Source organism: Venturia canescens, chromosome 3 (genome assembly GCF_019457755.1).
Source record: "Venturia canescens isolate UGA chromosome 3, ASM1945775v1, whole genome shotgun sequence".
NCBI lineage: Eukaryota > Metazoa > Arthropoda > Insecta > Hymenoptera > Ichneumonidae > Venturia > Venturia canescens.
The window spans coordinates 13,860,136-13,880,928 of record NC_057423.1 but is presented as its reverse complement, the minus strand read 5'-3'; the positions used below and the strand labels follow the sequence as shown (position 1 = coordinate 13,880,928).

Here is a 20,793-nt window from a genome sequence, read left to right as displayed (position 1 = left end):
TCTCCTTTTCGATGATTCAACAATGGAATGACGCTCGTTTAATTGTGATTAAAATTTCTGGAAATTTTAACCGAGCCCGCAGCCGCGAGAGCCAAGTTCGGCTTTTTCTTCCACCGCTCCTTTGATTTATCGCTGCAATCTCGACGAGATATATATTCTTAAAGGATAAACAAGAAATACGAATAAAAAGAAGACTCGGCGTATACGTATGCGAGTCCCGATTTAATTGGTATTCACGAGGCCGTCTGGCTACTGCAGTAGCTGGAATTTCGTGTTTGCATACGCGGTATCGATCATTGCCAATGAGCTTTTAACGCCGCCTTTTTGCCAAGTCTTAGCGCTCGTAGAACGTTCATTTTCATTTTTTGACGTTGCTTCTTCGCTCTCTTTTCAATGGTAATTCAATTTTGATAAATAATAGCTTCGCGAACCGGCGGCAGCGTTATCGCGCAGACACAATCGTTCAAGTTAAATTGATTTCATAACGCTCGTTAATAATGAAATTCATAATTAAGCGTGATATTGAAATTACTATTTATTGCCAGATTCGTCAGTTTTTCTTTCACTTATTCGGACCACATTTTTTCATCAAGGGGGCATCCTGCTTTAGAAAGTCAAAAAAATCTATTGTTTTCGGGAATGTTTTTAGGATAGACGCGGAAATAACTCACCGCGTAGCAAACTTTTCGGTATGGTTCTAAGGATGCTTCAAGAATGTACAAAAACATTTTTTTCAAGTGAGAAATACTAATTTGCACATGGTTCATGCGCGAAGTCTGATTGTCGAAATTCTCAGCGACGAAAATTCCAATTTTTTTCCATTTTCATATATTCTCACTACATATGAACCTATAAAAACTCGAAAAAATGGCAAAATTCTATATTTTTAGCAAGTTAAAAAAAAAACGCTTCTAAAGAAGAAGAATATCACTTCAACGTGCTGTAAATATAGAATTTCGCAATCTTTTCAGGTTTTTATAGATTCATGTGGAAAGAAAATATGTGAAAATGGAAAAAAAATTTGGAATTTTTGTTGCAGAGAATAATTACGATCTCCACATTGTACACAGCTGAGAAATTTCGACAATCAGAATTTGCACATAAACCATGTACAAATTAGTATTTCTCACATGAAAAAAATGTTTTTGTACTTTTGAAATATCCCTGAAACTATACCGAAAAGTTCACTATGTTAAGTCATTTCCGTCTATTCTAAAAACACTTCCGAAAACAATCGATTTTTTGGACTTGCTACAGCAGGACCCCCCCTTAATAGTTACGTTTTACCATCGTCTGTTTCGTTGAATGTTCCATGAACAGAGTGAGACACTGCGAATCATGCCGAGTTTTGTGTGTAGTCGAAGCTGCCTAAGGTCGGTGCACCACTCGAGAATCATTAGAGAGCCAGGGCAGCAACGATGATTAACGAATCACCCAGGTCGTTATGCATACACGATCGTTACGTCGCGGTGATGAATACTTTGGCACACTCGAGCACGTGATTTTTCAAAAAATTCTTCTTCGTTTTTTTGCTCGACAAAGAAATAATTTGCGAACGAAGTATTCAGGGGATTTGACACTTCCTGAAATCTTTTTGAGTGAGAAAAATTCGTACGGATCGATATTCGAATTGGAAAAGTATAATTGGAAAATGTTGAGTTTGCGAGCTCGAGCAAACGGCTCATTTATCATCGATGATGGAAACTAAGCATCGAGTCAACTTACAGAAGAACGAGGAGAGAGTTGGAATGGCAGATCTTTCGAGCTCCATGGGTGGCCCATCACCGGAAATGGAAACTCGCAGTTTCAGTGCTGGGTTTCAATGTCGAGGGTGGTCTCTGTGTCTTTCGGCACTAATCTCTCCTTCTCTCGGTCTTATCTTGCCGCAAAACCGGCGAGGGAGAATAAAAAATTCATTACAGACTAGGAACCGTGACACGTGCTGCATAATGACACGAATCGTTGTGGTCCGAATCGTAAGATCCGTGTAAATTACCGATCGACGAACGAGAACGTGGAATTAAAATTTTTCTCCATTTTTTTTCGGAGACAAGATAGACGGCAACAATTTCTGAATTTTTCTGACCAGTGGTTCGCGCGCCATCTTTACTTGGAAAAATCGTTAGACTTTGCTTTTTGTGTTTCCTCTATTTCTCTCTCCCTCGTGCGTTATATTTCTCTTTTTCCAGTCTACTAATTGAATTCGAATAACGATCTTGACTTTATGGCAATGACTCTGAAGGAGAGAGACAAAAGAGGGGGGGAAAGGACGGAAAAGGAGAAAGACGCGGCGAGAACGAGGCTCGTAAAAGATTCTTTTACGATACAGGAGAGAGCCCTTGAATCGCAGAAGTGTAATTACGTAATATTATCCACACTACGATTTTTCCGTTTATTATATATTTTGAAACGAATATTCCGAATGGTCTCTCGAGGAACGTATTTCAATAAGAAAAAAATTATTGGAATTTATACAGAGAAGCGATTTTTTGAGCACGATGATTTCTAAATGTGGGTAAATTATTCCCAATTCGAGTCTCATCGTTTCACTGAAATTTTTGTGGCACGAAATTATTTCGAGCTTCTCGCGTCAACCGATGATCGAGCGATACTTGGAAAATGCCCAAAACTTCCGTCATTACAACCGATCGAGCTCGTGAAAGAAAAAACGAAGCAACTAATTGACATTTAATGGAGAAAACGCTTGAAATGAGAACTGAGTGGTTTATATATTGAATGAGAACATGCATGCAAAAGTTGGGTGTAGCACATTAGCAAAGTGTCTCGAGGGAGTTGCTTGCAATAACGAGATTTGCGGAGTGGGGGAAGGAAGAGGAACGAGTACGTGTCCGTTGAAGCTTCCTGCAATAACGAGTATACAGCGATTGGCCGATTGCCCATTCGTATGAGAATCGTCGAGACGCGATATCCTTTTATCACTCGTGCTCAAATTCGGAATAAATATGTATTCTCATCGCGCGACATTAATTCGATTGCGTTTTTTTGTTTCATTCAATCGTAAAAACGAGACTGCAGCGCCGAGGCCAAAAGCCGGAACGTGTCGAACAATCGACCGTAAATCCGATGCCTCAAAATTTTCAATTCAGCGAGAATAGTTCACTAAAAGCGAGACACAAAATGATACTAATTTCGTACGAAAAGGAGGAACGATGTGAAGAACGTCGAGTATAAAAATATCGTCAGAAACGAAATTCATTGAAAATTAACATCCCTACGCGAGCGTCACGTAACCTTGTCCCAAAAGAAACTTGACTGACGCGCCGAATCGTCAAGCTGCATGAGAATTCATGATTTATGCATTTAGGAAACTGGAAGTAAACGGCGGGAGGATCTCTCCGATGCAGAACGCTGAAGAACACACGAATTTACAATGGCTCCGGCGACCGGAGAGGACGAGAGAGGGAAAGAAAATTTTCGAGAGTCTATGCACAATACAGGAGAAGGAAGAGGAACGATTTTTTTAAAATTCGGCACAAGTCGTAGAGCGTCAAAGGGGGAGGGACGAAACGTCAATTTTTCGTGAGAGACGCGTGCCTATTGTCCTCAGTGATGAGAAAAAACGTCCCGCACAAACATATACGAAAAACACGTGTATATATTTGTACAGGTAAAAAAGGACGGAGGCGAGGGTACATCCGTTGTTAGGCCGTGGTAGCTTATCCGGAATCTAAAGTAGTATCCTACCCTCTCGAGCGTGCGACAAAACAGCCGAGAATGATTTTTTTTCTCGATTTCTCTCGCGCTCTGCCACCTCCACTGATTCCCAAAGGCTCGATTACTTAGCAGCCCTTTCTTCGAAGTTGCTTAACGACCAAATTTCCATTTCCGATCTCGCAACCCGCGCACGCTGCTCCGCCAACTTCCTCCCCGGTGCATCTCGCACGACCTTGACACCTGTGACGTCACTCTCTCCATTGAGCAGAATTAAGGAGTTTCGGTACAGCTTATCTTTGGGGGGGATCAGGGTGGCAAATCCATTGTATTCTAGGAGGGCGCCAACTTCTACACTTTCACTTTTCATTATTAAGAGTAGGCTTTATTACGTGAGCAATTATGTATCCATCCATATTTTCTGTAATGATGAATGCTATAGTTTACTTTACTTATTATGGATATTTTTTATGTTATTTCTAAAAATTATCAAAAAATGTGACGCGAACGTGACAATCGCGGCATTGCTCCGTCGTGTTTCGTTTCGCGTGTAGTGCTGGCCGGCCTGCTGCTCTGTCGACAGGTCCTCTCGAACAGCTGTGTGGACAATCTAACCTCGGTCTCGAAGTTTCAACCTCGCGATCATTTTGTCAGTAGTGTTGAATTGTTTTTTTTGTTATTATCGTAATGGTGCCAAGAAAACGGTGGAAAGGCAAATGGGTGACCGAAGCTGTTCATGATAAAAGAGTGAAACAGACAGAGGTTGGTCAAAATCCATCCACTCCACTTGACCGCTTGAAATTTCGCGCCGATCCTGACATAATGCAACGTTGCCGTTACTTTCTTGGAACGTGGCGAGAGTCAATGGAAAATGAGCAGTTCAGTAATTTGTTTTTACGAAAATCTAACAAACTATGCAGAGAAACTTCTTGAAAATTTTACACAATTATCAGTTTAATACAACGTGGAAGTTGGTGTTTTTCTTTTTAATGTGTAAGCATTTTTTAAATTATGAAACAAAAAAAAATGTGGTTTGTGCCATCTAATCCCGTGTTAAAATGCTTCATAAGAAAAATTTATTTCTCAAAAAGTGTGTTGTGAATCAATCTCAATTTTTGCAGGTGAGCCTTGACATTATCGACGAGCATATGGAAAAAATTTCAAAATAACCTAAGCATTTTGGTTTACTGTACCGAAACTCCTTAAAGAAGGCGAGAAAAACACCAAAAGGTATGCGAGATCCTTGGGATGGAGCTGAGAACGAAGTTGAAGATCGAATTCACGCAGGAATGACGGATTTCAGGGACTCGGGAGTCGTGAATTAAGGTACGTTTGAAATTTGAGATTAATCGCAGTTTTTTCAACACGAATTTTATCAGAAGGATCCCTTTTCAAAGGGTTCGTTCCCCGATGCTGTTGAATCTCGATTATTATATTTTTCATTCGGATGCGATTGTACAGCAGATCATTCCCGAATAGTATGAGTTTTTAAAAGTATTTCCAGTGACTCCGTAAGAGCTTTTTTCCTTTGAGATCTTCTCGGAGATCTCGTTTCGTGTACTTGTTGTTTTCTCACCCAATGAAAGGCGCAAGTGAATTTTTCAGGTGCGTTTTGGTCGCTCAACGCCGCCCTTCCATCGAGGCGTTGCGAATATATCAAATTTTCGAAAACGAGATCATTCAGCTGAGAAGAATGAAACGAACTCGCGCGTCTCAGATCATGAATACGCAGTATCCCTCGTTTGTGAGACCCTTTTCATATTACCAGTCGAGACCAGCACTCCATTGAAAACTCACCTCAAAAAACTCTTCGCCTCTTACAAAAAGAGAAGGTTACACGACAAGCGTGTTCCCACGTTTTTCTCTTCGCTAAATTCAAGTTTGGTTAGTGCACTGCAGAACATCGTCGTTCCTATATGACGTCGCAGAAAAATATTTTCACTTCTCTCGGGTGGGGTTCGATATGTCGAATAACCGAATTGTGGATTCGAAATCTCAAGAGTTGTGAGATTGGAGAAAATCGAGTAATAATTAGAAATTCTTATTCCCGATCGACTATTTAGCAGATTGCCTGTTTAATAGAGTATTTCCTTGAATTCATATTTATTCGAAAATATATATGTCGAAAGCTCATATTTTCGAATTCAAAATGGAGAGTAGTTGTTTTATAGACAGACCAAAATATAGAGTAGCAAAAATCGAAAGTAAATTCTTCGAGCCTATAAAACTTGGATATGCAGAATAGCGGTGGATCGAAAAGGCGAAGCTCAAAATGACGACGGTTGAAATTGGGGATCACTAGTCCGAGAGAGTGCGAAGCGTGTATTTTGAGTGCTGCGTTGCTTCATTTCGATCGGTCGACTTTCTACCGTTTGGCCATTTTGACCGTTCGACTTTTTGGTGTTTCAGTATTTCAACCCCAGTAATATTTGCTCTTTCGTTATGATATTTTCGAAATTGTGAATATTCACAGTATTGCTGATCATAATGATTTATGAATCGAAAGAGCAATAATCGAATTTTCGAAAAATCGATGTTTCAGTCGTCGTCCTATGTGCCATTGTTACATTCTATTTCCGATGTAAACGTGCTTCGAGCTTTGAAGTTTCTGCTTCATTTATATTCCTCCATTCAAAGCTCCAGTCGAATCGACCCGTCTCCGAACGATCATTCGAAGTTCATAGATTCGAGATTTTAGCTCTTCGAATTTTTGTCATTCCAACACGTCATCCCCACCCGCAACGAGTGAAAACCAATAAAATAAATCACGATACCAGAGTCATCAAAATATTCATCAAAAATCGAAGCCGCGCGCATATATAAGAGCCCAGCATCGGAAGAAACGGCAGACGTCGACGAGCGTGTTTTTGTCGCTTCTTCTGAAAAAGCAGAAGAAATGATCCTGCGAGATGTTCACCGGGAGAGAAAGGTCTCTTGCATTTTTTTATCAACGACAAGAGTTGCCGCTCTGCTCGAGCTTTGAAGAAATCCCGACGGTACGTCCGAGTCCCGGGATCCTCGAGTACATTATATATTTATATACATATAAAACCATAAGCGGAACGGAATACTAGATGTTGGCTCTCGCGATAATGCTCAAATGTTCGATCGTATAAAGTTAGCCTGCCTTATATGCATACAAGTACATTGAACGTGCACCTGAGCGTTGTGGGTAGCATAATGGGCGATCTGTATATGTCGGTGAAGGGAGGGCGAAGAAACAGCGGGCGTAACGCCCGCTGTACCATGCTTTTTTCTTTCAAGAGAAAAACCCTTCAATATGTATATATTTAGATTCATTTATCTATATGTATGAGTGTGTGGAGAGAAGGGGCAGGTGCGATGAGGTCCGCGCGCGTGGCCTTCGCGAAAAGGGCACGCTCCGTGACGGCGTAATTGCCTGCACGGGGATCGTCTTCTGGTCGAATCTTTCTTTCCAGCGATAACAAAACTGTTATTTCAATTTGAGACTATTTCTCATATTCAGAGATGGGATGAAAAAAAATTGAATTTTTCGACGGTTAGAAGAGAATCGGGGGGGGGGGGGGGGGGGTTCAGTGGGCCGTTGCAATGAAATTGAATTCCTCGCGTTAGCTTGACGCTGAACAAGCGATGCTCCGCGCGGATGGAAACGCGGGATCGGAAATATCGTTCGATTTATTGAATTTTTTCCATCCTTCCTCAATGTTCAAAAAGCCCTGGGTTTTTGCGACTCGGAATACTTCCGAAAATTAATCCGATTTCGCAATGTCATTCGATGTTATTTTACTGGAACGTGGACCATGGACATGCGGAGGGAAAATAATTAAGTGGAATGGAAAAGTAGAAAATGATGAGGAGGCAGATATGGCATTGAAAGGGGATGAAATTATTTAGTATTTTACGTTTCCGTTTCATTGAATATTCCGAAACGATCTTGCCTGCTCCTCGCTCTCTTCCTCTCCGTCGTTTCCTCTCTTGGGACCAAACTTTGCCTTGCAGAAGTTATTATTAACTCTTTTGCATTGAAATATATTTTCCTTTGAAGAAGACCGTAAGGGACCTCTGTGACTTTCTCTCCCCCCTCCACCTCGCTCCCTCTCTCACTATTTCTCCCTTTTTTCTCTCGCGATATTACGGAGTTTAAGGCAGCCTCTGAAAAGAACAGACTAAACAGCGATTCCAGGTACCGCGTGTGGCGACGACGACGACGGCGTCAAATTCACTCGCACTCGGGAATTATACAGTGTGTATTCATCCATCGAGACGAGACGAGTTGAACCCTCTGTCACAATAATGCTATGCAAAGAAATATTCAAGATGCCCCTTTACTCTGGCCCTTTCTCGTTATTTTTATTAAAATTTGTCATTTTTTCTTTGCCTCATTCGTAATATTAATGAGTGAAGCTGTAACTACTGAGAAAAGGCTTTTTCAAACATTTTATTGCTACCGCACAATAATTCGCCGTGTGCAAGCTCTTGGAGGGGACAAGCGAATGTACCGCAGCGCCGGCGGAGGGGAAAAGGAACAATAATCCTGGAAGTTTTCCGTACAACTGGCATTGTGTTGTTTAAAAATATGGTTATTCTGAATTGCTGTTAAAAATTTTCCAACACCCATTCATACTACACTTACTTGTTTCATTTCGAGGATAATTATTTTCGATTAATGGCTGCTGATAACTGTATACAAATTGCTCCCACAAAAGCCATTCGTTTGAATCAACTCTACTTTTAATAAAATTTCCCAGTGGCCGACTGCTAAATTTTCCAGGTTTTTCGCGTTTTCGAGCCACCAGAGGTCGCCGCCGCTGACTTGCGCGGGGCGCATGTCGATAAAATTGCAAAAAAATTGTACGAGGGGCTTGAATGATCGAAAAAAAATTCGAACACTCTTTGTATCTCACTTTCAAGACGTTCGACATGCTTTTTCAGTATCCCATTGTAAAACATGAATAACGAGGCCAAAGTTCGGTCGAACACGTTTCCGGACGACTGAACTGGGTTCTCGCAGGTGATGGAGCGTTAAACGACTTCCCGTTAAAGATTCCAATGCGAAGAGAGTGAAAGGACGAGGAGCGGGAAAGAAGTAGGAAAAGAGAGCAGCAGGTTTGTTGACAATTTTTTCTCTCTCTTTCCTCTCTTCCTCTCGTTCTCAGGAGATTGAATCTTTTCTCGAGGGTGCGAGGAGGTTATTATTTCGGAGTTTTGGTCCAGATGGACTCTCATAGGACAAGCCGCCGAGGCACTGCTGACAGTGGGAGAATTACGAGAGTCCGGAATTCCGAAACGTTTATTCCCATGGCCCTTTTTTGAATAATCGTCTCTGTTGAAACGAACTCATCATTCTTCATTCGTGGAGGGAACAATCTTTGGAGCTCGATATTTATTTACGATCTCCGAATGTGAAAAATTTCAATCAACTCCACCGCTCGTAACTTGGTCATCGAAAGTATCCCTTTTTTGTCGCACTCCTACAAGAAAAAGCCCGAACTTTTGCACAAAAATAGTCAACCGAGTCGCTTTCCCATGCAGACAAAATATCTCTGAAAATAGAAAAAATTGGATGTTTACGAGGAGAAGAAAAGTCGATGACCAGCAACGATAAGCCTGGACCACGAATGCAAATAGAAAACGCCATTTTGTTAGTGTGTATACGACCATACAAATGTATACAAGTATGTCCAAGCGCGTAGCTCCGAAGAATCACGATTAAGGATGGAAGGAAGCATTGACCGGAAGCCACGCACGAAGATGTGACGGTTCGACGCCGCTTTTTTTAATTCTTCCTCCAACACGGCCGTTTTCCCATCAAGTGGATACTCAACGCGTATACATGAGGAGTGTACACGAGCGAGGGGTAGGCCAAGAAGAGTGGTACGATGGAGCGATCCCCTCGAGTCGCCGTCCAATAACCACGCATTGGCTGTTTCGTGCCACGTACTTGTTGAACGCGGATACGAGAACATCGGCGCCGACAGAAAGGTTTCCTAGCGGAGCTACCGGCGTCTATCATCGAGGGGGGAATGAGACTGGATGAATCTCCATCGAAGCACGAACCAAGGAAGCGAACGAGTTGGCGGAAGAGGAGAAAAAAAACGGGAGGATTAACGCGTTGAATTCTTCATGGGTCTGTTCAAACTCGAGGCGGTTAATCGATTCCGGAAGAGTCGAAGGAACAGAGAAAGTCTTCGAAGAGGTTGTACGCAGCCAGGAACTTACTTGGGCTCATTGAAAATGTAATTAGATATGTCGAAAAGCCTCGAATTGGGAGTTGGCCACTTGGAAGGGTCGATCAGAATCGTGAGTGCATTGAAAATCGCTCTGATCTGCAGCAGAGGCGTTGGTGCAACGCTGCAAAGTTATCTTGTACCGTGGAAAGTGAACTGTTGACGGGACTGCAGATGCGGCGTGACCAGCGGCAGCACACCAGGCCGGAAGGTCGTCTCTCATTTCTCGCCAGGTTTTTTCATCGGGTGGCAACCGTTCAGGGAAAAGGAGAAAAAGTTGAAAGAATTCTGGCGTATAATTGAAGATCCGGAATTCTTGGTTCCTCGCGAGTACGCGGTGCCTTGGGAATTTTTCACACGTGCGTCGTCAGCCGCGAGAGCGTTTTTAAAGGCTCTCGTAGCTTCGGCTGTCTCGACTTATCTGCGCGAGTGAAACTGCCCTTTGTTTGCCAGCAGCCAATGGACAATTAGCGTTTTCGTATGGTTCATTCCTCGTCCTCGTGGATTCAGGTTTGCCCCAGCGAGTTTATTATTTCTCAGGATTACCATGTTCGCTGCACGAGAAGTCTCCGAACGGCGACGACAGGCTGCCCCGCCGCACTGTCAAAACAACCCGTAACACCGCGTTGCCGTTCGCACCCGGATGTGTTACTTACGCGGCTGTACGCAGAAGGGCCGAGGTGCGGCCGAGCTTCGCGTCCGCGTTCTGCCCTTCTGACGCTGAAAAATCGACGCATGAGAATCGTAACTCATGCAAGCAGGAAGGACACTTGCCGAGGAGGGAAACTTGAGGCATAAAAAGTAGGAAAACGCCGGAAAATCTTTCGGGAAACATGTGCCCGAGGAAGACAAAAAAGCGGTGGAAAACTCGGGCGAATGTCGGATCGTATTTCGAGTTTCACGCCTCGATCTCGGCCTGGAAACTGGCACGATTCCTCTCGAATTCTCTCGCGCGCGACCAGGTCCATCAGCGAATCAGTGGGATATTCGTGCGTGTAATCATCTAATCCGGAGTGAAGAATGCAGCGGCCAAGTGTGAACGAGCTCGTGAGAGATCGTAACTAAAGATAATCCCCTCTGATTTCATATACCTCGGTATAATCGGGCTCGAGCCAATCTAATAGCATCGTTATATCATTGAATCCTCGTCGACGCGAACAGCAGCTTGTACATAAATATCGGGGTTAGCAGCTCGAACTGTCATGGAATTCAACGATCGGCCTCTCCGCGCGTACCTTCAATCAAACTATTCAGAATATTTTCACTCCACGATTATGTAACCCCTCGTCCTTGCTTTTCAACAGCATCGCGACCTCATTGATTCAACGCAGTCTGCCTCTTCGCAATGTTTTATTGTCAATGTAGAACACGCACATTGGAGTGGAGCAACGGCATATTTAACCTACTGACCCCTTCTACAGGCCTCCCCAAAAGTAACGTTGAGAGACTCCATTCGATTTTCACCCCGCTCGCCAGCCTCTTAAACAACTCGTACAATTTTCCCTACGTCACGAGTACTCGAGTACCGATCCCTGCTCGGGATCATAAACTTGATAAATCATAAGACGGAGGCGCGACGCACCGCGATGGACTCTCGGCTACTTATTCTCGCCCATAAAATTTTCATTTTGAATTATCGCCGGTGTTATTTACCGCCGCCACTTCCTACGCGGCGCTCATAAACAAGCGTTTTTCATTTCCTATTTTTTGTACCCGCGATTGCTTCGCAGAGAACAAAGATGCTTGGGGGCATGCAAAAGAGCAATGCGCACATCCCGGAATACCGAAGGACCGCGTCTTCGCGAACAGCCGCCTATGTGCACACACGCGCCGCGCGCGCGGTTAGGATTTTAACGGTATTTTCTCCGCACCGCGCTCTCCTCGGGCTCGCGCTCCCAGACTCCTGGGTCCGCGGATCTCTCTGGCCTCTGATGACCCTAGGCAAACTCTGTGCTGTGCACGCGGCGACGAGGGACCGAGTTTGCTCGTGCGCTGCACTCGACGAGTACCGCGTTCCTTTGGCGGCGGAAAAATCGGCTGGCGATGAGTCGCGATCGGAGGATTCCGGGAGAGAAACCTCCTCCGCTTTTTCGATTCTAACGAAGCCCACCGCCGTGACCTTTCCCAAGGCTTTCTCGCGGCTCAAAGCTTCTGGGAATCTCGCACTTTCTTTCGAGTTTACCAGTACGCTTGGGCGACTTACCAGGTGGGGAAAGATCGCTCGGGGTGATTCGCTCGACGAATATTTTTCCCAATTCTTATCTAATGAACACCTTGACACAATTCGATCGATTCTGCCATCATTTCTTTTGCATTATTCGCTCTTCCTACTGCGTTCGCTAGCTCGTGACATCTTCCCTAATTCTCATCAACTGCACACTGCACATTTGTATCTTTTTATTTTCTTTTTTCCGCAATTAGTTGTTATTTAAACTTCTTCGCTACGGTTACTTGCCCAGCCTTAGCATTGGCTTTTCTTTCGTTGCATAGTTCAAAGCTGCACTCGATCAATACTTTTAAGGAAGTTGAGGCTGTACAGTCATTTTTTTACCCAAAAGTTATGACCCGTACCTTTCAAAAGTTAGGCCAATTTACAGTTTGGCAATGTTGCATACACTTTAAGGAAAAGTTGGGAAAAAAGACGAAAAACTGGTTAAAGCTCAGTCGAAAACACGAAGGGTGACGATCCTAGCCTCAAAAAACTGCACGGGAAACAGATTATTATTAATATAATCTCAGCAAATCTCCTAATAAATCTGAAAAAAAATCGACATTATTCGGCAAGCCTTGCCCAAAATTTTCATATTTTTAGCATCATTTTAACGGAGATATAACTGAATGTGTCTTGACTTCCATAAGATTACATGTTGGCCCAAATTGTTATTGATTTTTCTCAGCAACGACGCTCCTAAACTATCTGAAAATTTAACTGATTTTTTTTTACACTTCACTTTATAAGATGCAATCGATTTAAACTTCCTCAATATTGTTACATTGGGGACGAAATAAATAATTGAAGTAACTTTCAGAATGTACTGGCCAGTTTATTCGTCAGGGAACATATAAGCTCTTCGTTTTAATAATGAGACAAATTATGCACATGCAGGAGAGGGAAACCGTAACAATATTAATTAGTCATAAGCATCCTTACTCCTCTATTGGACAATGCTCACTCGTTTCTCTTTTCGTAAGTTGCTACATATATTTTGTTTGTTTTTTTTTCTGTAATCTCTTTACTACGTGCTCCAACTGCTAGGGCATAAATATATCTAATGAATTGATTTAAAAAAAAAAATCATTTCGATGAATCAGAATCGACAGCTCTACAGGAAACTTGGATAATTAACTCGACTAAGATCGAGTTCACACACGAGTATATTTCGCTCGAGCCTCATTCACGTATTGCCTAAATTATGAGGTCTACCGAGGCAGCTCATTCTTTTGTAAATTCACGCCGCAGGTAGCATTACTCCTCAAATAAACACGTGCCGAGCCCTTGAATCGCACACCAGCAGGCTCGAGGTCGAAAAGCAAACAATTCTTCGGCTCTTCCGGTGGAAAGTGAGTTTACGAGGGTGGGATAAAGACAGAATAATGTTTGGAGAACAACGAGACTCTGCGGAAACAATGTTTTTCCACTGCTTCGGTTCCCTTCGGGTTCGTTTCCGAGCCGTTTTTTCTATGCCCGTGCATACAAACGATCGTCGATTAACGAAAGGGCGTAACTTGCAACAAAGATCCAAATTCACGAGAAATTCGTCAACCTTTTATTTTCCCTTAAGTTTCTGCTATATCAACGAGAGAAAGCTTCTGTTGCGCTCGAACAGCGCGAGACAAAGTGAACGAAACAGCGGCGGAATCTTGACGGCGGAGGTGTCGTTTAAACCGGCCCGAGAGTTCGGAACGCATTTCCTTGTCCCCTCGAGGCTTCGGGTCGAAAACGAACTCGGGGATGACGGAGTTATTATTCCAGCTTCCCGACACCGCGACGCACGTCGTCGACGAGTTGCCAGAAAAATGTTCTATTCCGAGGGCGAGCAGCAGCTTCCGACGACGCGATTAGCGACAACGCGATTACCTTATTTTCTCCTTTCGAGGAAGGAGAAATATCACTTCGGAATTCAGTGAGAGTTGCGTTTCTACGCTCGGCGGAAACAAGTAGATTCTCAGCTTCGGCGGACGGCTTTTTGCGAAGGGAAATCGAGGAGACGGCGAAAGGAAGTGGCCGTCAGGATCGGCCCATGAAATTCGACGCTTCGTCCAATTTTAACGTGCTGGCCCAATCTCAACCGCGCGCTTGCGTCGGAAAACAGATGTAACTTGTAAGAAAATAGTCGCCCTTGAAACAATAGCCCGCTTTGGCTCTCTCTTCTCCGAGAGCCTGCGAAACTTGCGCTCTTGTTCAAACGCATATTTTTATGTTTTTCATCCTCACTTCTCAAGCTTCGCTTCGTGCACACAAGAGTTTGACAACACGTTTTGAAAAATTGCCCATTTTTCGAGCATGCTCGTCGGAGCGATTGAATAATCGCCGATCAATCGAGTCCATAAATCCCAGAGGATTAGTCCGAGCCCCATATTTCTTCAAATGATTTTCAAAACACTCCACGAACGGGAGGAATGACGAAATGATCGGAGGAATCGGAGGGAAGAATGTTTGTTTTAAATGTTGCGAGTAGATTCGAGTATATAGAGGAGAAAAATTGGAAACAACTATATATACAGGGGGAATGAAAACGATCGCGGGTACCGGGGAGAGGAAGAGAGAGAGAGAGAGAGAGAGGCTTGAAAGATGAACGCGAGGCTGGTGCGTGTTAGCCAGAGTTTACGAGTATCCCATAAACTTTTATATTTAGACGCGTTTCTCCACATAGGTGCCCCACAATGACCTCGTAACTTTTCGTGAATTTTCGTCTTCCTTCTGAGCTCGCCGTGCGGCTCGATAATAATTCAGCGATATTCTTGCTTGAGAAAGTGCTGAATTATTGCGAGGAAAAACAATCTTCGGAATTCGTAAAAAGATAAATATCGCAGACTCGGAATGAGCAGCGAGGCGAGAATTCGAGTGTAGAAGCAAAAGGGACAAAGTGTGCTGGTCGGCGGGGCAAAGACACGTGTCGGAAAGATGTTTCTCGCCAGGTTCATCCTCGAATCTACCCCGAAATGTGCACCAGACCTCGTCCCAGACGTTCACGAGTCACAACTTTTCTTTCGGCGAGGAGAAAAAAGTCTCATTTCTTTTCAAATATTTTCATTTACCGCGCGAGTTCCGAACTGTTTAGCACTTTCGACCACGTTTTCGCAGCGAGAAATCCCGCTTATTGGAGGACTCGAATATGCAAATAGAACGGAAAACAAACGGAGGAAACGAAACTCCCGGAGAACACTTCGTTTTACAGGCTATTCCTCGCGAGGAAATCGTTTTGCGGAAGGAAGGAAATGCGACTCGAGAAAGCGGTGCAGCGAGCGAGGGGAGAGGAAATTAAGAAATTTATGGGCAACAGATTTCGGAGTCTGCTCGAAAACGATGCAGGAAAACGGGAAGAGGAAGCTTCCCCTCGGAAAAGTCGATTCGTCGCAATTGCCCGCACGCTTAATAATCGAGGCCCTCTCTTGTTTCGCCAAAATCACACGTTGACCCTAAAAATTGGCATCGAGAGGTGAATCCGGTTGGAAAAATATTTCGCAACAAAGTGGTTACTGGAAATTGCGTCAGGCCAGCGAGGAGCATGCAGGAGAGGGAACGGAAGAAAAATGCATTTTGAGTTGCGACAATAAGTTCCCTCTTCGAAGGAGAGAGGGAGGGAGGGGGTAAAGAGCCTAGAAAGGGTGGGGGCAAAAAGGTTTTGCCGGGTGTCGAGAAAGAGGATAAAGATGTGTGCGTTGCGCCGCGACGAGAACGGTGCCGTGCACAGTGATGTTGGAAAGGAGGTGGGGCAAGAACGTCGAGGGTTGGCGGGCGGAGGGGGATGTGGGCGAGCGGTTATTTCAAGCATCGGTCTGGCACTTGGCCCCGAGCTTCCTCAGAGCATCCTTGGATAACGTCGGTCAGTGTCGTTCCTCGACTCGAACATCACGAATCTACCAAAATCTTTAGCCCAATCGATATTTCATGAAAAAAAAATCACCGATCGCGTTGAATAAGCGAGAGAGAGGAGAAAGGCGACGAAGAACCTGCGATTGATCGTAAAGCGATCGATCATTATCGTAGAAATAAATAGCTCGAGTGACTTGAATCGCCAATGAGAACGCGGATCGTTGCTGTTGGACTAATAAACGGGCTTTATTTTCGATGTTTATCGGGCTCGGTGCGCGCGAGGTTTGCAGCCGATCGGACTGAATGACGCGGTGAGTTTCATTGATGCACCGCCGTGAATGAGGAAGGTGTACGGAAGAGAGAAAGGAGAGAGAGACCGGAGATTTCGGTGGCCCCCTCGCGACTCTCGGAGGATCTCAAGTGCCCCCTTCCCTCTCAAGGAGCGTGCCTTCCTCGCGTGTATATTCATGCAGTGTGTGTGACAATCGTTCGTCCAATTGATTGATACATCGATTTTGGAATATTCGACCGTTTTTCCGACCGGACTTGTGCCTGTGCTTGTGTCTGTGTGTGCTTCTGAGTGAGTGACGATCCTCGAAAGATCGAGGGATTAAGCGATCGGTGAACAAAGATTTTTATCTTCGGAGCTCGATCGTTAGTCCTCGTACAATTATAAACTCGAAATTTCGGATCATCAATTCAGCACTCGGGGAAGAAATCGTCTTTTGTAACATCGGAGAACGGTGAGTTTTACTCTTTAATTAAATAAACTCCAGTGCCACCTCCTCATTTGACTCAACGAAAAGAAATAATTCTCATCCGAAAGCGTCGAAACGATTTAACCGATCGAAACAACCATCGAAAACGAGCAGCGTTCCATTCGAATAACGAACTTTTAAACTATCGTACAGCCTCCCTGCGTCGATATTTATTCTTCATCGAGAATTCTCTAGCCTCCTATAACTTACCGAGCACAACGATGCTTCAACCGCACATATAAGTACAATGGAAACAGGGAGAGAGGGAAAATACTTCGTTAGAATCTTCGTTGGCCTTTTAATTGGCGAGCAAGTGCATCGCATCTTGCTCGCTATACGACGTACAAGACTATATAGAAACGACGCGACAACGATTAAGCTATTTTACGATACGATCGATCTTTCTTCTCATCGCCGCGTAGAGAAAAGTCTCGACACCGTACGCGATCACCGACGTAAACAACGATCGTCCTCAAACTCACAATCTTTGTGACGCTGAAGTTTGCTTCGTGGAGTCCAACAATAATTCCAGTTATTCTCCAATTTCGTTCCCTGTCGAGTTTGCAATTCGTAGTTTTTCAACCTGCATCGATACTTCGTAAAATAAATAAATTGGTGAATTACAAATGTTTTTTTCGTTCATTTCGTTGAACTCCAGCGTTGCAAACTTCAGCGTCGTCAGTCTTTTATTTTCTGCCACTTTCGACTGTGAATTGGCAATTCAAATGGAAGAATTGCGTCAAAGATCCAGAAGAGTGAAACGATGAAGAGTTTTATTCTCTAAATATTGCGTTTTTTGGTAGTTTCCTGCTGGTTTAAATTGGATTTGTAAAATATGAGGATGAGACGGAAAAGGATCGAGAATACGAAATGAAAACGTCAACTTGGAAGTTCGGTCACGCGTCTCGGAGGGAAGATCGACGATGCCATGAAAGAGTGTTCGATAAATCGATCAGTGGCTTCTTGATCAATCGGCGAATCGGCCCGACGCTCAGAAGCCTTCGAGCACGAGATAATTAATCTTTAGGTACAGTTCATTTTTCACTAGGCCGACGAGAGCCATTTTCCTCTTGGATCAGATCGTTCATTAGGCGAGTTGGAAAATTTACGAGAACGACGCCAATGATCGGTCTTGGGGATCTGACTCACTTGGCTAATTGAACTGTAAGCCCGGGAATGGGCTTGGGAATGCACTTCACTCGAGGCTCGATCGGCTTGGAAAATCGTGAAGAAACTACTGAAAAACGTTTGCTTCTTCGTCTGCTGAAACTCTGCCGATCGGGCGAGCGACGAACGCACGCATAAATCGAGGAGCAAATTTTTCTATCATCGGTCGAATTAATCTGTTAAAACCACGAGAGGAGTAAAATTTTCAAAAAATCAAAGAGATCCCGAGCGACTCTCGCGACAGCGCCCTCTACCGGTTTTAATTCAATGGGACGAACGAGACGCGGGATCGCCATCGCGCGAGGCTCACTTCCGGTATTCGATTAATAAACTCGAAGATTTTCACGAGATTCGCTGTCCGGTCTCTTTCTTTATCGCGCTCCCGTTTGTTTGTACGGCGCGATCACAAGCGCTGGATATTACATGCACGTGTGCGGTACACGCCTCGCGCTTACAACTCCTGCAATCAGAGCCTCGATCATGAGAAATTAATGGGCTCCTCGTTTTACGTGTACGCGAGATTATTTTTTCAATTCTGTTGCGATCGTTTGTCATAATAACGCGAACAAATGAATGCGGCGATATTATCAAAAATCGCAAAGTTATTAAATAAATGAACAACGATCGAGCCTGATTTTCAATTGAGAATTTCAATCGAGCGGATTAAACAGAATCCCCATGTTTGTCTTATCTTTTTTACTAAATTGATACGTTTCGAGTGATCGAGTCTCGAGGGAGAGCGAACGATTAATCGGCCCACAAATCTCCTATCGATAAACTTGAATCAAGGTTATTTCATCCAATTATCAATTTCAACGACGCTGAAGTTTGAGGCTTTATTGATTTTTGCAAATCGTTTATCTTTCCACATAGCGAATGAACGCTTCTTACGAAGTTTATAAAAACGTGCACAATAACAATAAAGTATATAATGAAGGTTTCGAAAAAATTTCGAGACGATCGTTTTGCTAGAAATATATTATGTTAAAGATTAAACGAAATTGGTAATGAGCACCTCACATTTGCTTATTTCGACATTTTTTTTCTTCTTGGCTTGGCCCATTTCTGTCAAGGCCTTCTGTCTTTTTATTAATACTTTTTTCTTGATCGCTCTCTAATGCGATTTTTTGCATAAAAAAAACTACAGTACTTTCGCCAGGGACGAATGAAATTTCGGGTTCGGTCAGTGATGGATCCCCGATTAATTAATGGTTTATAGTTTCATTCGCCGAGAGATAAGTTGAAAAAATAAAAGTATTTACCATTTCAAATTAATAGCTCTGACACTAATTTAAGGTGGTTATATTTTGAATTAAGGAGTAAAAATCGATCCAATTCAGACACCCATAAAATACAATCCTTCGGGCACCTTAACGAAAAAAAAGACTTGTATTCGCTAATTTTTTTTTCACGAAATCATCGCGGTGTAGATTGAAAAGCTACGAATTGGAAATTCGGTAGGGAACAAAATTGGAGAATTTCTGAAATTGTTGGAGAGTTTTTTTTCATCATTTCGTTGAACTCCAACGTTGCAAGCTCAACATTATCAGTTGCAGGTTCAAAAAAACATCGAAATGTGAAGAATCTTGCGTTTCTCACGTTCTTTCTAGTACCAATTCGGAACAGGCTCAATGATTATCAAGAACGTGATAAAAATTATTGAGATCCCTCGTTTTAATTCAACGTAATCTCTCCAAACGATTATATTTTCCGCTGTAACGGAAGTTGATTGAAAGAAGAAATGATTTTTTGGGCGATTACTCCAAAAAATAATCTCTGAATATTCTCTCTCCCGCTCTCTCTCTCTCTCTCTCTTCCTCTCTTAACCGAAGCGTGAGCACGAGATTTGGAATACAGTGGCGGACCTTGTTGAGCCACGTTTGGGTCTCGTTGCGCGGGAGCTCTTATTCAATTCTCCCGTATTTTTTCTCTCGCTCTTCTCTCATCTCGTTTTTCAGGGTCGGGGCCTGTTCGCCGAGCGAAAGAGAGAGTGCCTCGAGTCATCATATCTCGTGCATTAATCCGCTCTTCCCCGAGACTCTCGACCCTTAATACTTGAGATCCGTTGCATTCGTTCTCTCTCTGTTCTTTCTCCCTCTCATATTTTTCGATCTGTGCGCGATGGCCCTGAGTCCATGAATCGAGAGACTTTGCATTTGAAAAAGAAAACGAGCCGTTTTATTCAGTTGTCAGTTTATCAAATCCGCATCCCTCGCTCCCTTTGCGGTCAAATAACCTCCCAAAGAACCGAATAATTCAAGTCAACGAGCTCCGTCGCGATAATCCAATTGATTCGTGACGAAAAATCATAAATTTCTCACCCCCCTCCGGAGAGCAACAGCAACTCGATAAATGAAACATTTCGAGCACGAAAAAGTACGAAAAGTAGAGAAACTCGGGAGAGTGAAAAGGGAGATTGAAAGAGAGTGCGGGGTCGCGAGGAAAACGTGAGGGCGAGGTACGCGGAGAAGCGGAACGCGATTTATTTGACAGATCTCGCGGTGGGTCAGCCACTGTAACGGACCAGTTCACACGTACACACACGCACGCACACACACACACACACACATATATATATAAATTTATCGTAGAGCAATGGGCCGTTCAGTTTTATAAGGCGAGATTGTCTCTCGCTTAGCTGCTCAGCGGCTTCTGTCGGAATAGAATAATGGACCAGCTTGTTATTTATACGTATAAGCGTTTGTATAGACGCACGAATCGCTGCGAAACCGAGAGACTCGAGACTCGAGTTTGAGAAGGCTAAATAATGGGAGTTGGGTCTTTTTGCCAGTGAGAAGTGAGCTCGCACACGCAGACGCGGACGATTTTCAAGAGCAACTCTTTCGATCTCTTGGCCCCTGTATCGGGCCTTTGTGTGTAACGTCTCGGCAATTTGTCTCACGTGCTGTCCGCCTCGACGATAAACTGTGCGTGTGTACTTGTGCGTCGC

The 20,793-nt window shown here is 43.7% G+C and overlaps 1 protein-coding gene across 5 annotated transcripts in view; it reads left to right on the top strand.

The window, feature by feature from the left end:
* Positions 1 to 4,239: 4,239 nt before the first annotated feature.
* LOC122407684 (fibroblast growth factor receptor homolog 1-like) overlaps positions 4,240 to 20,793 on the top strand; it is a 56,980-nt gene continuing 40,426 nt past the window's right edge. For 2 of the 5 annotated variants that reach the window (XM_043414041.1, XM_043414046.1), the window contains exons 1-2: positions 4,240 to 4,665; positions 4,794 to 4,998. The gene's annotated coding sequence lies outside the window, so the exon portion shown is untranslated. Of the gene's footprint in view, positions 4,666 to 4,793; positions 4,999 to 15,900; positions 16,662 to 20,793 lie in introns of those variants that run through there. The other 3 variants (XM_043414044.1, XM_043414043.1, XM_043414042.1) reach the window with 3 other exon arrangements.